The sequence below is a fragment of the Columba livia genome, chromosome 3 (genome assembly GCF_036013475.1).
Source record: "Columba livia isolate bColLiv1 breed racing homer chromosome 3, bColLiv1.pat.W.v2, whole genome shotgun sequence".
Classification (NCBI taxonomy): Eukaryota; Metazoa; Chordata; class Aves; order Columbiformes; family Columbidae; genus Columba; species Columba livia.
In genome coordinates, this window is record NC_088604.1 from 15,599,012 (window position 1) to 15,617,979 (window position 18,968).

General features: G+C 38.4%; 1 protein-coding gene across 7 annotated transcripts in view; it reads right to left on the reverse strand.

Moving 5' to 3' along the window:
- GREB1 (growth regulating estrogen receptor binding 1) overlaps positions 1-15,433 on the reverse strand; it is a 97,570-nt gene extending 82,137 nt beyond the window's left edge. For 2 of the 7 annotated variants that reach the window (XM_065055890.1, XM_021293624.2), the window contains exon 1: positions 15,112-15,433. The gene's annotated coding sequence lies outside the window, so the exon portion shown is untranslated. Of the gene's footprint in view, positions 1-2,420; positions 2,589-15,111 lie in introns of all 7 variants that reach the window. The other 5 variants (XM_065055892.1, XM_065055888.1, XM_065055886.1 and 2 more) reach the window with 4 other exon arrangements.
- Positions 15,434-18,968: the final 3,535 nt, after the last annotated feature.

The following is an 18,968-nucleotide window of genomic DNA, read 5'->3' on the forward strand; positions in this document are numbered from 1 at the left end:
AAACATGGGAAGTCAAATAAAAATGTCAAAAAAAAAAGAAGATATAATAAAAGCAACCTGTTTCTTCACCTGTTGCACAATAATTCTGGTGGCTCCCTTAATTATTTTATTAGGAAAAATAGTGAATAAGTATGCCCAGTAAAACTTCTTATATTCCATTACTTTCTAGACCTCCTAGAACTTCTATCCCCTCTTCCTGTGCTTCCCAAAGCAGAGGAATTCTTGCTCAGCCAGTCTTTCCTATGGAAACTCCTCCATACCTCCAGTCATTCTTGTTTCCATTCCAGGACTCCTCTGGCTCTACTCTAAGACTAGAACTGCACACATTATTCAAGATATGGGTAGATGACAGATTAAAACATTGGCAAAATACAATTTTCCTTTTTTCTTCCTTTATTTATTATCCTCTTAATAATTATTTTTTTACTTGCCTAACTGCTACTGGGTTTTGACCTAACAACTTTAAAATAAGTAAATAAATTAACTAAATAAATTAATAATTAATAATAAATTAATAATTAAGTAAACAAAGTAATTAATTTTTTACTTGCCTAACTGCCACTGAGTTTTGACCTAACAACTTTAAAACCTTTCTCTTGAGAGTGAAGAGTTAATTCCAATCACATCACTATTCATGGCTATCTACTTGCCATCTCTATTACTTTTCATTTTTTATAACACTAGATGCTGTCAATCATCTAATTACTAGGTCATTAATTCTACCGTACAATTGGGGATGAAAATCTACAATGGCTGACTTCGCTTTACAAAAGTTATAATGACTTTTCGAGCAGCTCTTGTAATTCTAATTAGGCTGCTCTAGAGTGAGTGATGTAGAATGAAAGCCAGTACTTAATTATTTTTTTTTTAAATCATCTTGACAGACAAATGTTCTACAGCAGACACACAGAAACATCTGAGAGACAGGTCAGCCCATCTGAATTTGGGAAAGGTAATTTCTGTACTTCTACGAATGTCAAATTTGCACTTCTTAATTCAGACGTGAACACTTGCAAATGTGTACAAGCAGGTGTCAGTAGGGGGAATCCATTCTCCCCTAGCACAGGTTCTGAAGCATTTCTTTCAGTAGTTTTTCCAGTGTGTGCACTGAGTACCTCTCCTTTCTGGGCTGACCCAAGCTGCACATTCATGCTTCTTATTTTGTTTGGGCACAGGTATCCATACATGGACATGTCAAGTGGGATTAGAGCATAATTTAGCTGAAAACTATATTGCTTTTTTTTCTAAGCTGATCTTCAGCCAGATCAATTCCTTAAACCATTTCCCCATATAGCCACATAAATGCCTATGGCACCTATGCAGCTGTGCAGCTGTTGTGCGAATGAGGGGCCAGCAGCAGCACCTGCCTAAGTGAGGACGGCCATAGTAATTAGGGATATCATATAACAAACCTATAAATTATGCATTCGTGACATAACAGAATTTGCTTTCTGCTGGCAAACAGCTGTGACCTATTCATTAGCTAAGTCTATTATCTAAGCCACTGCTGAAATACGATACTTGTAGACATGTATCACTTCTGACAAAAATTTAAATCCGTCTGTTTAGCCTTAGTATCATAATTTAACTACAGGATCAGGATCTCACTTCTGTAAACACTCCTTTTTTGTGGGGCCTTTGTCCTTTTTCACTCACTGGGAATGTTCTCTGTGTAAAGCTAGGGACGTAGATGTTTGCAAAATCAGGATGCAGCTATGACAAGAAAAACAATGCAGGTGTAAGAATAAAAAACACAGAATATTACAAGAGGTGCAATACTTTGTTCTCCACATTTTTCTGAATGTTATATCATTCATTATATCGTATCATATTATAAAATATATTAACTACAGAATACACAAGCTGCGGTATCAACATTCAAGAAAGTGAGAAGTATTTACTTTGGACTCTTGATGTAGCAGTGAAAATCATGTAGCCTCTCTGGGGTCACTCAGGAGTACCAGCAAATCTGTAGCACTCTGCATTGCACTTACTTTTTTAGCCATATTTAAAGATATCACATAACTATGTACTGACAAATCCCAGCTTCAATTTCCTCTTTTTAAGAAACTGTCACTGATTCAACCACAGGTTTGTTTTAGTTTTAATACTTACTTTACCTTAAGTATCTGATAATGAATTCATGTAGTTTTCTTCTGACAGTAATGCACTTATGTATACTGATGTGGCCTAACTTGTAGATTTCAATCAATAAAGTAGTCTTAATAAAATGTGGGCAGCAATTAATCCTAAAAGCTTGTTTTATTTAATATGCCTAGAGACTGATCCATAACTAGAAATTCTACTTAGTTAGCCCTCAGTCTTGCAAATAATGTTTTTTACATTGCATCTGCTTAGTTCAAGAGTGGCAGGTTTTGAATTAAAACAAAACAAGAACAAAAACAAAAAACCCCACATACCGAGTTAGATTCACAGGAATCAGAAGCAAAGGCCCATTTCTAGTCCGACTTCCTCTCTGTTGCTACCTATTTTAGGCTTAATGAGCTTTCACATGGCTGGGGTCCCAGATCATTACCCTTGTTCTTCACTCAAACTTGCAAAATAGGGGGTTTGAAGAGCTCTGATCTCTAAAAAGAAATCAAAAATGACACGGAGCAAACAATATGTTTTGCTTTTGCACAGCGGCAGTGATAGAAAATACTTACAATAAACTCATTTTCCCATAGCATTTACAGAATAGATTTTTTGATTGTACAAAGAAACATCTAGCAATGGTTATTCCCTCACCAATGTACAAACAGGGTGAACAGGCAATACAGGAGCCAAAATATACTAGGTACAGGCTTTGTTTTGATACTGTAACTTTTATTTGTTGACAAGGAAAGCAATCCACCTTGAAAATGATGGCATAACTCTTCCAAACATCAAAATCAACAATTTAAGCACGAATTGCATCAAATATCAGCTTATTTTTTAACTTTAATAATATCTCAGTGCATACAACCCATGAACAAGTAATAAAAACAAAACAAAAACCTATTTGCAAGTGCTAAAGGAAAGTGGGGTTTTTGTTCTGCTTTGTTTCCTCAGCACAGTTCTCCATAATACGTCAAAGAAGCAGAAAATGAATTATTTTAAGAGTCAAGTCTCATAACACCTACATTATGAAAAATAATTAAAATGAATTCTTGGATGTGCAATGTGTAATTTAAAGGCTTGACTAATCTGCATGTTTAGAAACTAACAGATGATTGTTTTTCTGGTTAGTGCAAATGTTATTGATCTGCTTTCTTGCTGAATTAATAACACTAGCATAGGACAAGGCGTTTTCTCAGCTTTCCCAATGTTTTCCTGAAAAGAGGCCCATTACATGGTGGGGGGCAAAGGACAGGCCCAGATAACACTGTTTAGACTTTTCTTTGATGTCCACAGGCATCATCCTCGACAACTGACCACTAGAGACAAAAGAGCTCTCTGGCTGCTGGAAATCCCGGCCATTCTTCTCACCACCTTTTGATATCCCAAGGCTTCTATACCCTGACCTCTGCACTCTGCCACAAAGATCTTATTTGAAGAATGGTCAGCCATGTCAAAAATTCTTTCCAAATTTAGCCAAGAAACTAAGGATTTCTTTTGCTTTTCATAATTGCTTTGTGTCCTAATGTACCAGTGGGAACGCTAAGAAGAGTTTACAAAAAGAGCGGAAGGGTAAGTGTCAAAGAGAAAACACTTTCGATTTTCTGGTTGTGAAAGTATTCCCAAACACCTACTTTCTTTCACAAACCACTCTGTCTAAAGCTTCTTGATGATGCCGCATTGTGCACACATACCCACTGTATTATTACTTAGTGTCGTACAGAATTCCAGTATTAACATGCAGATGTATGAGCTTGCTAATGTAATTTCACTCACTAAGTGTACACATTTTAAATGGTGTGCATGCTGTAATTTAAGGACCGATACCAATTTCAATACATTAGTTCATATTTTTTTAAAAATGCAACAGTTTAATGGTTTTCAAAATCTTTTCTCCCCTACACACAGTGTAATCGATAATTGGATCATTTTCCCATTATCTTCCAAAATATTTAGAGAAAACACTTTCCACAAAATTATCAGAGATGTTCATGGGTACTTTTAATCAAGCAGTTTCATTTTCTCCCTTTCTGAGCAAATAAAATTGAAGAAAATGGCCAAATAGAAATAATACACTTCTAGCCAAGACACTGGGAGTCCCTAACATCATCAACACCACAATCCTTCCCCCACAGCATTTAAACATTTCTGCACAAGCTCAGCCAGGTAAACATCTATAGAAACAACCTCCTACCCTTCATTATTATGGGAACTCTTATATGTAAGTAATAACTCTAACAAGACCAACTTACTGAAGATCAATATGTATTTACAAATTTGGAGTTCAGCCAAAGCAGTGTCTATACACTGTCTCTTGTGATTTGACAACCACTCTTGTAACACGCTGCTAAAATATCGTCCTGCTGTGAAGTTCTGTTGCTTGGAGTGAGGACAAAGCCTGGTCAAAATTTGATGATTTCACAATACACTTTTCTAAGGTAAGTCTAATTTAAAAATCTGTGCCCAAGTCATAAACTGCTTTGCAATATCTTTTTTTTCTGAACCAGCATTGATACAATTTCTTTCTACACTGACAATAGTCCTCCTGATTTATAAGTCAATGACATATCAGTGATAATGCAACAGATAAAGTAAAATTTTAAAACTAAAACTGTTCATAATTTGTAATGAAAACATTGGGATTTATAGTGCTTGTTTTAAAGCCAGTTCTAAATCACCTAATATCTACTCAACTCAGCCAATGTTTATTTACTTTAATGTAGATGTCTATCAGAGAAGAGTGAAACTGAATTCACAGAAGGAATGGAGTGTTATTAGAATGACCAAAATTCTTGCCACCTATAGAAACTCCTCTTCTCCTCTATATTAATTTACTACCATAAAAAGTAAGGCAAATACCGGCAAATAGTAGAAAAAAAGGGGAAAAGTAAGGGGTTTTTAACTTTTGGAACTGAAAAACTTCTCAGACAAAATGCTGATGATACCTATACAAGGGCAGTTAGAACTCAACCTATTGGTTTCAGTGAGTTTTGAACTAAACCAGACCCTGAGCATTTTTGCTCAGTGGTTACTCTTCTCATATTAAAAACAAATTGCATGTCTTCAGATAGAACAAGGGAGACCACTGTGAATCAGTAGAGAGTCCTCAGAGCGGCTCCAGCAAATGTAAAACAAATAATGTTAAACCAGGGTAAAAACAAACAAACAAACAAACAACAAAACCCAACCAACAAACAAAACAAACAAACAAACAACCCCCCCAAAAAAACATCACCACACACAACAACAACTTCTGCTGAACTACAAGTCTGTAAATATTTTCATTATTATCATTTAACTACATCCTGACCACAGGTAACATAAACCACACCCAAACAGGCAACATATACACACACCTGAGGTCATTACTGTATAGCAACATGAAAAGACTAAAAAATCAGTGGCATAAATTCAATGCACATAAGGCCATCAACAAATCCCCTGGTTCTGGCAGTGTCCACTGAAAAGATTACAACACTTTTACAGAGGGTCATTACTACTCTGCCATTGGAAATTATTGCCCTGCCAGTTTTACCCTCATAGTTGCTCCTGTGAGCAATCCCTGACCCTCTTTAGTAAGAAAAGTTATAACTGTTAACATAATACATCTTCACCACCCCTGTTCATTTCAAGCTGCAGTTACACCTAATTCTGATGCAGGCAGAAGATAGGAGACTCGATAGATTGTTCCTTTGCAATCCTGGTATTTGTCAGACTATTCTTTATCCACTGTGTCAACTTCATAAGGAGTTGCCAGATTTTCATCACCTAACCTAACAAACGCAACTCTGTAAGCAATTTCTAATTGGATATATCAAAAGATGCACCTCAAAAAGAAAAATGTATTTCATCTTGGATTCACAGAAGCACATAGTGAAGAAACAAACAAACAAACAAACCAACCAACCTCAGGGAAGCTTTCCCAGTAGATTAAGACCTCATTGGCAAAATTTAAAGGTATCACCCCAACACTTTGTAAGATTTAGCTTGGATTCAAGATAGCCTTTTCTTCTTTAGAAAAGGAACACACTGCCAAAGAAACCAAATTACATGCAAAAGCAATGCCACCTAGCAGTGAAAAGACTGTGAAGCAGTATAGCTGATTTGAAATGGGGATAGCACCACCCATCAAGCTTTGCTTTCTGGCTGCCACCTACACAACATCACATCCAGACTGGCCCATCACCGTGACCTTGAACCTCTGCTGCGAAAAGCATCTGGACCAGGAAAAAATGCCTGGCCTTTACATCAAGGGATGGAGAATTGCTTGCATCCACACTGCAGCACCATGTTCACATCATTTCATGCTTGGTCAAAGTGTCTTTTGGCCTCTGTTGGGCCTCCATGGCCCTGACATAATTGTCTGAGCTCTTTCCCCAGTCAGATTAATTCAATTATTATGCATGCTGTATTGCAGCTTTTATCAGAGCAACATTTTTTGGCATGGAACTAAAAGCATGTGATGTATGAAACAGGATGTTGTATCACATTACACAGGGTAACAAACTTACTTAAACAGTATTAGAAAATTGTGTGGGATTAAGAAAGTCATAATTATGTCATCCATTTTGCCTAGTGGGAGCAGTCTTTGAAATAAATTAGCTCCAGAACAACGCTTAAGCTTTGCCTTGGAGGGGAATTGTTGAATTATGGTAAAGGAGAACCCAAGACAGAACACCATTCACACAATGAGCATCAGCACTGGGCTGGAACCTGGGAACGAACTGAAAAGCCAAGTCACCTGCCCCACTTGCTGAAGTCTTTTTCATACCAACTGATACTCCCAGTTGCATCTCTCTGCTGCCTTTGGCCTCCCCCTGAGCGTATAAAATGCTGGCTGCATACCAGAAAGAAAAGAATTAAAATAAACACCAGGATGTGATGGGAAACTTCACTGCATAAAACAAAACAAGACACATATACAAAAATCCCATACACTAACATCTGTAGGAGACTATGCACAGTCACTGCCTGAGATTTTACAGATGTTGATATTTTAATTCATGTGAAATTGAAAACAATAAACTGACCTTTTGAGATTGTAGGTATTCTTTAAGGCACAGTAATAATGACATGATAAAAAAATCATAGGGATAACAAAGCTTTGCATTTTCAGGGATTATAAAGTCATCATCTAGCTTTTTAATAAGCTCATCTTTTTTACAAAATACTGCAGTGTTAAATTCAGTAGAAGACTTGCATTATATCTCGAGAATACTATCATTTTCTATGTACTTCAACTAATCAGCCAAACTGTAGATAAAACCTGCATCTAATTTGATATATACAGTACAAGGAATCATTGCCTTCCCCACACAGGAAGGTAGCCCATTAGACAGATATAGCGCCCACCCATATAAAAAGCATCCATATGGATAGTGATGTTATAGCTTGATTACTCAGATGGATGTGAGCACAAAATTAATCAGGTGAAGCAACATTCCAAGTCACACAAAACATACATGAATTAAGCTATAAAAATATATGGCATAAGTATAACAGAAAAAAGAATGATCACTAGTAGGCCAAAGATAGGTCCATTAAAGACTAATAGGTCCATTAACCAAAGAGCCTCATTAACATAGCTATCTCAACTGCCATGAATAAGACCAGTTTTTACATCAGCAAACCCAATGCCTGTTCAATAATCCCAAGGAAAAGAGAGCTGACTGTACTCCCCTTCTGTTCTCTCACCAGTGCTAAGTACATCTTCCCAGAAAACAGCAACACTGCCTGGTTTCCTAGTTGTTCCTCCTATTATTTTTCTGAGCAGGAGCCCTTTTTCTTTTTGTATTAAACCTCCGTATAAAAGCACTAAATTGGAAGATGTAGGATTGTCCGTGTAAAGATTGCTTGTAGACAAGTACATGAAAATAATAGCTTGCCTTTCAAAAATCCCCACTTTCACACTCCCAGCCCTCCAAGAACTGTACCAAGAATTGTACAAAACCATACTTATATATTATAGCATACAGAGCTTTTCAAAAAAGAGAAAATTATGATCAGATTTGATGGAAGAGGAAGGTAGTGGCAGAAGTATCGAAGAAATACAGCGCACAAGGTTAGAAACACAGTTGGTAAGATAGAGACTGTGGCAAAGTCTTGGTGCAAAGTAGCCTAAAGTCTCTCGCGTCTTTATTACAGTCTCACAAACAAAAGTTTTAGTCATGGGGAACTATGACAGAGCAGCTGATCAAGCATGCAGCTAAGCTGTGGTAACTTGTAGATATATCCATAGCATATGTTGTCTGTTTAGGCTGTGAACTCTTGTCCATGAACGCACAGTTTGTAAATGAGACAGTATATGGTTCAAGTTGAGGCCATGTGAACTTCAGGGGCAATATTGGTGCTAATGTTCACCAGTGGGCTAGTGTAGGCAAATGGAAGATACTCCAAAAATAGGAGTGCTTATAATTTCACTTATGTAATATTTTTGTTAATTTTCTTGCATGGAGAAAAAAGGCTGATTTCTTTTTCTGAGTTACAACAGTATGAAATTTACAGCTGACAGTCCAAAGGTGGTCAAGATACAGTAACATTATATGACAGTCTCACTGCCATTTTTCAGGATAAACTTCTCAAAAGCAAGAAGACAATATGAGATAGTTTACTACATAGCTTCTTTCCTATGCCCAGGTTTCCTGTAAAGAGGTCCACAAGGAAGAAAGTATACAGTATGATGGCTCTGCAACAAGTATTGCATAAAAACAAATGGAATTTCAAAGGGTCTATTATAAATTTCTCCTCACATCACAGATAAATGTCTGGGAATCTACCAAAGTAATCTGAACCTGCCACATATGTCTGCAGAGCAACACCAAATATTTACTGATGAATTTTGAGACCTGGTACTAAAACTCAGTGAAAGTCAGAAGGACTTTCAGTGGTTCAGAACTCAGCTGTTCAAAGCTGACAGTAACTGTGCACTGCTGTTCTGTCTGACCTGAGACAACAGCACACAGCACCTCCCTCAGTGGCAAGAATTAAAACAGAAGATTTACTGATATATAAGTCCACAATGTAATTTTCCTTGGTGATTTTATGATTTGTGCCTAGGATGCAAGGAGACTGACCTTACTACTCTGAAAGCTGGATACCTATAACTTCTTTGTTCAATCTGAGCAAGACCTAGACGAGCATTGCTAGACAAAAACAAATTTTCAACTAATTCATAAAATTAACTTTCTAAACAATTCTTTAAATGACAAGAGTAAAATTGCAAGACATTCAGATTATATAAGAGGCAGTAAATTCCACAATAATCCATCCACAATACTAAAACTACAGCAAGTTCTCCTTGTGGAGCTGCACCCTCCTTTCACATTGTGGAAGCCTATGTGTCCCTAGAGAATGGACTGCAGTATCACTGGAAGACCAGAGGTTTCCAAACACCACCTCTCTGATTCCGCACCCAGATTTGCTTCACAGAATTTCAGGGGACATTTCAGGTCTTTATAAGCTCTTCTAAACACAGAAGTGCACTGTATGTTGCTTTTTGCTCAGCCACCCTCTCGCATCAGTAGCCCTGGTTAACAGCTTGTGGCCCACGCCACGCTGGGCCATGTATCGCACACATGGGATGGGACTAATGCTGTTCAAGAGGAAATATTCCTTCCAAATGCTCTTCCAAATGGGGATCCCACTGTGAGGCAGAGTACTACGCTACATCACCAAGATTCCTCTCCTGCTTTTCCAGCATCATGAGAACCTCAAAGACATACGATAATGCTGCAGTGTAAGTGTTTTTAGATGCTGGTATCATAGCTGGGGGGCTGGATATCGAGTCAGACATTTGCCTCATACTGAGAAGACGAGACTTGGCTTATCTGCTTCCTTTTACAATGCTCTTGCTTCAAGGCCCTTCTGAACAGAGACGTTAATTACCACTGATGTGAACACTGTGTTCTTCTTTACACAAAAGATGACGAAAAATGTGGGAATACAGCAAACAAGGGGGAAAGCAATGAAGTGTATAGCAAGATATACACTTGTTGACAGAAGATTTTTAATTGAATAAAATGTTAAAATTGAGAACCACACATCAAAATCAGATCTATTCTGGCAAGTCTGAACCGGCTGGTATCTAGATGCATTTCTTTCTCTAATGGGAGTAACAAGTGACTTTTTCATGGGCGGCAGGAATGATTGAGCCCAACTTACACATATATGTCCACATGTATCTCCACAACATACTCATGCATGGGGTTTGAACAACTAGGGCTCAAACCATTTATAATTGCATCTACACAAAAATGCCACTGAGATCTGGATCCCTCACTTACTTGACAATGGAAAGGATGCTCCAGTTAAGTAATGAATGTTTTCTTCAAAAACAAATGCATTTACATAATAAATCAACCATTTAATTACCTCTGGGGTGAAAATAATGAAAGTAGTTGCCAGATTAGGATGAAACTATCTCCGCAACTTTTCAGCAACTTCCAAATCATACTTGTGGTCAAAAATATTTTCACTAATGTTATTACAAGTAACATGATGAATTATTACACCAGTGATATCTACAGTTTCATCCACCACTCTGTGCATATGGTTTGATCGCTTTGTGTATAGGGTATTATTTTGCTATTTAATTTCTAGTTCATAAAGAAATTGGGAAAGTACAGAGATTTTGAAAACATGAGAATGTGGTCCCAAATCAGAAAAGACTATACCTTCTGTTTTTTAATGCACTATACTTCTAGTTGATACAAGTAAAACTGGTGCTATTAAATCTGTCTATATACCCATTCAAGTCCCCTTGCAGTGGATACATATACCAGGTAGATGAGGACATGTATGATGAAATCATAAGTGCAGTTATAGTAATTAGAAACCAGCTTACCATTTCAAAGCACTGTATAATGACACTATAACTTCACAGGACAGGATGACACCACTACTCTTATTTTAAATAAATGTTTATCCTTGGAAAAAGCATAAGAAATGTTATGGAAATGAAAATTTCCCATCTTCAAAAGATGAAATCTAAGTATTTTCTCCTTCTTATGAAAACATTAGACCTAGCCCTACACTTTCCTCCTAAGGACCTCTAAAAACTAAGACAGCTAGCTTAAAAACAAGGGTACATTTTGCAGGCAACCACTTAAAATGACACAAAAAGTGTTCAAAGAGTCAATAAGCTAAGTATCAGGATGAATGCTCATACCTAGAAATACATCTTTGATGGCATTTCTTTGTCAGTACTGCCTATTTTTATGACTGTGATGTTAATACACTTTCCACAGATAATTTTTCATTTCTATCTACTGCATAATTACATAAAATATACCTCCAACATCATTACAGATAGCTTTTAGTATATAAAGTACTGCTAAGTTGTTTAGCTAGAAAAAGGATATTTTCTTCATGTAACACTCAGTGAGTATATTTTACAGCATTTTTTTCCTAAGATATACAATGTCTAAGTGACAATTTTCTTTTACTGTTTTTTTCAGAAATATAGCACTGGTTATGTTACTTCTTAGACTTCCTTTATTCTTCACACAAACATTCAAGCATGAAAAGCAACACATGGATAATGGTAAATGAAGGCAAACTGAAACACAAACCAATGCTATTTGGAATCCTTAAGCGTAATTACAAAAGAAGAGCTACAAATGTCTACAAAATGAGCATAAGTGAGACATCTAAATTTCTGCAGTAAATAACAATATTTCCTGTCACAGTCTGTGCAACAGAAGTTTTGAAGAGTTAGTCTGATTTGCAGACTGCCTGAATCATTAACCACAGTCTAAGTGGAAAAAAAGCAAAGAATTTTCAGCTGTGGTTAAAAATGCACAGTTTTCCCTGTGCATGTGTGCAATACACAAATGCAGTCATGTTTTTGTATAAGTAGGGATGTTTGTTTATAGATTTAGGTTGGTTTTAGTTACATTAGTCTTTTATGCCCCTTAATGTATCTGCTATTCACATGAAATAAACCCAGGGTTGTGCCTGCATCATTTTGTATGAGGGTGAAAGAAGACATGGCAGATCACTTATCATTCACTGTGCAGACTTTGTATTCATTAGAAAAGCCACAATCAATAAGAACCAAGGGCAATTTTTCCCTGAAGATAATTATGTCCAGTGTCATGAGAGTGTTTAGGAGTCTGACAGGCTTTTGTCTATTTACAAGAATCACCTTTGGAAGTTTAAAGCTTCCTCATCCAAATTTGGCCTTACATAACACATACTGTAAACTGCTCCTGTTTTATTTTGTTACACAAAACTATACTGGTTTTCCTCATGGTTACTTTTACATTGTGTAAGTTGCATAAGTCCAGAAAAACTATGAATGTCAAACTGACCATCACTTTTCACAACCTATAGAGCGATCTCTTCTGGGTTTGGGGGGGCAGGTGTTGGTTTTTTAAAAGAGAATCTATGGAAGCCATTACTGTCTTATACACAATATGTTATTGTAGTTTAACAAGAAAAATAAGTTCAAACCATTGTTTACTATTTCACGTTAGAAAACTCTGTCCTTAACTTTGTGCATATTATGCATACTAAGGTTATACAAGCTCATCTAAGAGATTCTGAATCGTCATATCCAAAGACAGACACCCTTAACGAAGTCTTCAAATATAGACACAAATAGACAATAGATCTGAGACCTAAGTCAGAATTCAGTCTCTTCAAATCTATATATTCACAATATCAAGAGGTACAGATTTCTTATCACAAAATAACTGAAGCACTGCTTCAAAAACATTGTGTCTAACAGATATTCACACAGCAAAGACAACAATGGCATAAGTGAAATTCCATCCCTAAATCATTCTGTTCTGCCCGTGTGCTTGTAAGATCTTCTGTCAGGGGCTAATCTCACGTGACAGGCCTGATCCAAAGCCATTTGAAGTCAATGGAATGTCTCTTCCTGACTTCAGGGAGCTTTGCATCCAGCCCATATAAACTTCAAGAACAATATAGTTCATGGAAGGTTGTTTTAAGAGAACAATAGCTAACTATTGTCTAAGTAGAAAAGAATGTTAGCTTCAAATGAAATTTACCTGCAGTAGTATATTTGTATTAGGTTTGCTTTCTTTTTTTTTTTTTTTAATGCACTTCTTTAATCCACTTCTTTAACAAAAGGCACAGAAAATCAAAACGTAGGGAAAAAGAAAAAAAAGGCAATTCTGTATGTAGGAAGCTCAGTTTTTCTGAAGAAACAAAATATCAATTTCAAAGCCTCAACTCATTTGGGATTTTCTTAAACAGCTGTACATGACAAGACAAGACAGACAAGACAGATCAAGAGGTTTCAAAAATCTATCAGGTGTTCCTGTAGTTAGCAAACAAAAACATAGATTAAAAAATTAAACTAGTCATGTAAGCAAGTGGGTAGGTTGACAGGAAAAGAAGTTATTTTGGTTATTGTTTTTTACTAAAAACCCTGATTCTCTAGTGACTGAAATCAATTTCAAAGCTAGAGCTGACAACTACCACACCAGATAAGGTGATCTAGAGTCAAACTGTTGTTTATTGTTTGAAAATAACAGAACTGCAAGCCCTGAATTAGCAATTAACATCACTGTAAAAACTGGTGAAATGAAAGTCCTATTGCTGGGATGTGGCTCTTCTTTTTAAGAAAAATGGGGCAATGACAAAGTAGACCGGTACAGAATCTGATGCTGATCTCATGTACGCTTGTACCAATAAATTTACACTGATGAAAAAGCGAATTCCAATCAGGTCCACTATCTCCAGGTTGCTTAAGGCAGAAGGGAATGGTGGCTCTAACTTCCTCACTCACACATCAAATCAACTCACTGCAGCTATTTTAGTTACCCAGGTGCAGATGAAAACACAAAAACTTCCAGTTAAGCACAAATATTGCAGAAGGTTCACCTTTGGGGAATGATTCTATGTTTCACAGTGGAAAAAAAAAAAAAAAAAGAAAAAAGACTTTAAATCCCAAAGAATCTTATTCATACAAGCCACCGTTAATTTTCTTTGTAGTTGGCTCAATACGTTTAACAACAAGCACTGACATTACTACCATTATTAGTTAATAATTTTCAGAAGGGTCCATGAGGTGTTACATCAAAACCCAGGTAGCTCACACCTCAAAAAGAGAAGTAAATGACACAAAGCATAAGGAGAAAGCAAGCACCAATTTTGCCCATGTATAGATGCTGTACCTTCTGTCTCCTTCATCTAAGCTTCCAGTATCCACAACTAAAAATAAAACAATTCACTTTGTAAATACATCTAACCAAATTGCTAATTTTTTCAGGCTGAGTGGATGAATCAAACATAATTATAAATTTCATTTCAGGCCAGTACAGAATTATGTTTCTTTTTTTCTCTCAATGAAATGAAACAGTATTTCTCAGGTCAGAGAGCATACCTTGTTTTGGTATCACAAATATTTTTTTTCACAGTAACTGTCAAACAGCCCATTTTGTTTGACTCAAAAACCAAGCAACAACAACAACAACAAATAACTTGGGTATTTTCCCTATTTTTCTCCTTGTTGCTATTAAATGCCTTTCTGAACTGAAAAATTGTCTTACAGTGAAAAAATAAACTTTCTTTTTACATGAGTCAAAACAATATGCAGACTTTAGCTTTGCTTTTCATTTATATTTTTTCCCTCTGACATGCACCAAGTAATTAATTGTTTTGTTCACTCCAGATCTGCACTTTGGGTAAATAAACCATTCATATATTTTGTTAAGCCTTATTTAGCCATGTATTTCAAGTACCAGAGTATTTGCTTTCATACTCCTACCCTATTCTCTCCTCCTCCTACACGGGCAGTTGGGACACAAACTGCCCACTGCTGAATCTTGCTCACTGATATCCTGATCCCCCCAAACTCATCTGCTCCCCTCTTACTCCGTTCTTGCGGTAACACCTCCTGAGCCTTCAGGGGACCTGAGCTCCGGTTACCCCCCTGCCGTCCCTGAGCATTCCCAGGTGCTGATAATCTTTCCTGTGCATTGTTGCTGCTGCTCCTCCTGATTTCAGCAGATGCTACAGCTTTGCAAGTCGCAAGGATCTTACCTCTGAGACCCTCTTTGTTGCTCTGTGACCACGTTGGAAGCGGGGAGTGATGGATGTTAGGGAAGCATGAGCCTCCCGTCGCTGTTTAGCAACGTGGTCTGCAAAGGAAGATAGAGATGCTGCTCCCTCCTCCTCCCCCCTCGCTGTCCCAGCTTCCTCCTCCCTCCTCCTTGTTCTCTCCTTCCCATCCACAAACTCTAGTTCTGTGTCTGCTTCCACACAATGCGCTACCTCTCAGCACCAGCTACCTAAGGTCAAGAATACCAACCCCTCACCCTCCCCCTGCCTTTTCCTCTCCACTCTCACACATCCTCACCCCTGCTTCCCACTGAATATGGTATCTTCCCAACCAGACGTGCCTTATGTGGCTCCAGGGTCTAAAGCGCACACAATTTCAGCAGACCTAGGAGGAAAAAAAAAGGGTTATAAAACAGAAGATGCACAAGGAAGACCTGGGATATGTAAGGGAAAGTGGAAGTCTTCTGGAGAAACTGGAAGCTTTGGGGGTTTATCTGTGTGTGAAAAAAAAAAAAATCCAGTCACAGTAGCCAAAGCCTGCCACTTGGAGATTAGTTTAAAAGATCTATACAGATTAAGGAAAAGTGCCCTGGATAGCTAGTTATCTCCCAAATCCAGCTTACCTATTGTTTATGCTCTTTGTTTCTCCATCCTTATTCTAAATAGCTTTATTAAAAGAAGCTTTCAAACTTTCCCCCTGCAAAGCCAGTCTTAAATACCAGTATAATCTGATGATGCAACAGTGAATGGAAGTGAAAAAGTAACCAGTGGCATTTTTTAAGATTATGAGCTATTAAATAATCACCTTCAAGATCATGGAAAACACAGGCACAAATCCTCTGACTTTTCAGCTTGAATGATAAATGTGTTCAAGTGCTATTTTTTCCACTCTCAGCAGTTATGATGACTAAAGCACCTTCAGGTGACCAGTACATGGCTTTTAAAAATCACGTACAATTACAGCTAGCCAGCATGTTCTTCTTAAGCACTTGATTGTAGACATGCAATAAACTAGTCCTTCTAAAGTGTTTATGTTCGTTATAGAGACTACGGAGAGAGGTAGCTGCTGTTGAAGACTTCTAAAAGATCTTGTCTGCTTAAGGTTAAGCATTGTATTTAAGTGGACAGGATCCCCCTCTGGAGGCCTTGAAAGGCACCTGACTCTATCTGGTGACATCTGAAGATGTATTAGGCACTTACTTCATGGGGTCTGTTTTACTGAGTGCCTAAAACTAAGCAGGAAGTTAGTTACTGCAAGGCCAAGGCTGGACACAATGAAGGTGCAGTAATTACAAGTAATCCAAAACTTTAGATATCCTAGCTCATGTTTCTTCATTGCTGGTGGCCTCATAGGGCAACTAGGAGGCACGACACATCTACAGTCAGCAGCAGGTGGTCCACGGGGCAGAGAAAGAATTGCTCGCATTCCCTGGATCATCTCACAAATAGAAGAAAGGTACCTTCTAGAGAGGCTCTTCGAGTACAACAGTCCCAGCTTCCTCCTCCCTCCTCCTTGCTCCCTTCTTCCCGGCCACAAACTGCCATATCAAAACAATCTGTTGATCATAAAACCATAGAATGGTTTGGGTTGGAAGGGACCTTAAAGATTATCTAGTTCCAACCCCCCTGCCATGGGCAGGGACACCTTCTATTGGACCAAGTTGCTCAAAGCCCCATCCAGCCTGGCCTTGAACACTTCCAGGGATGGGGCATCCACAGCTTCTCTGGGCAGCCCGTTCACCACCTTTGTGGTGAAGAATTTATTTTGTATCTAATTATAACCTAATCTCCATAAAACTCTTGACGAATTTGAAAAGAAACACAACATAGTCTTTATCTTCATTCAGTAACTAGGGCAAACAAGACAGATTTGATGATAACCTAAATGACTGAAATTAAATTAAGGAACTAGTCTATTTACTGTGTCATAATCATCTCAATAATTTTGCCCAGAAATGAAGACTTCAGAAAAAAGTATAATCCAGACTTGACAAATCTCATATACTCAGCATGTGAATCAATGGAGCAGCTTCTTCCAACTTCTCCTCTGCAGCAAGACCTGTATCACAGCACAGTGTTATATCCCCCCTCCCTCTTGAAGGCACAGCAAGTGCACCTCTTGGCAAATTGTTTAAACTTAGCCAAATGCAACTGATATTTACATTTAATACTCAGAAATGAGCTACGGTATTGTGCTGCAGCAAAAAGGCATGCTGCCTATTCTCACACTCAAGAGAATTGCACCTCAGTATGTCTCACCTAATATAAAGAACAAAATTAATCTCACATCTCAAAACCAGTGCAAAGCTTTTTCAAAAAATTAATACAAAGTAAAGTCTTGAATGTCTGGATAACTTTTGACACCTAGCCAGACTGCCAGCATGAAGACTCTCCTTCTGAATTTGGGCTGCAATATGCTTAAGAACTAGTGCCATCTTGCACTATGTACAGAAGTATTTCCTACCAACCGTCAGTATACACACTACTTTCCAATAGCCTTTACTGCTCCAGAAGGACAAGAGTACCACTCCGAAGTTGTAGCAGGAAGTTGCTTAGAACTTCATTTGTGCAACTGTTTTCAGATCAGAAAAAATCCTTACAGTCATTACAGCAACCACCTCCGGATGAGTAATAATACCTCAAATACCTGATCATATATCACAGAATAAAATAATAGTTTGGGTTGGAAAGAACCTTCAAAGGTCATCTAGTCCAACCTCCCTGCAATGAGCAGGGACATCTTCAACTAGATCAGGTTGCTCAGAGCCCCATCCACCTTGGCCTTGAACGTTTCCAGGGATGGGGCATCTACCACCTCTCTGGGCAACCTGGGCCAGTGTTTCACCACCCTCATTGTAAAAAATTTCTTCCTTTTATCTTGCCTGAATCTCCCCTCTTTTAGTTTAAAACCATCACTCCTTGTCCTGTTGCAACAGCCCCTGCTAAGAAGTCTGTCCCCATCTTTCTTTTCTTTGCATAGATGATGGCAGAGTGATGGATGTGGTCTACCTTGACTTTAGTAAAGCATTTGACACAGTCTCCCACAGCATCCTCACAGCTAAGCTGAGGAAGTGTGGTCTGGATGATCGGGTAGTGAGGTGGATGGTGAACTGGCTGAAGGAGAGAAGCCAGAGAGTCGTGGTTAATGGAGCAGAGTCTAGTTGGAGGCCTGTATCTAGGGGAGTGCCTCAAGGGTCAGTATTGGGGCCAGTATTATTCAATATATTCACCAATTATTTGGATGAGGGAATAGAGTGTACTATCAGCAAGTTTGCTGATGACACCAAACTGGGAGGAGTGGCTGACACGCCAGAAGGCTGTGCTGTCATCCAGCGGGACCTGGACAGGCTAGAGAGCTGAGCAGGGAAAAATTTAATGAAATATAACAAGGGCAAATGTAGAGTCTTACATCTGGGCAGGAACAACCTATTAGAGAGCAGTGTAGGGGAAAGGGACCTGGGGGTCCTGGTGGACAGCAGGATGACCATGAGCCAGCACTGTGCCCTTGTGGCCAGGAAGGCCAATGGCATCCTGGGGTTTATTGGAAGGGGGCTGGTTAGCAGGTCAAGAGAAGTTCTCCTTCCCCTCTACTCTGCCCTGGTGAGACCACATCTGGAATATTGTGTCCAGTTCTGGGCCCCTCAGTTCAGGAAGGACAGGGAACTGCTGGAGAGAGTCCAGCACAGGGCAAGAAAGATGACGAAGGGAGTGGAGCACCTCCCTTATGAGGAAAGGCTGAGGGAGCTGGGTCTTTAGCTTGGAGGAGACTGAGGGGTGACCTTATTAATGTTTTTAAATATGTAAAGTGTGAGTGTCACGAGGATGGAGCCAGGGTCTTC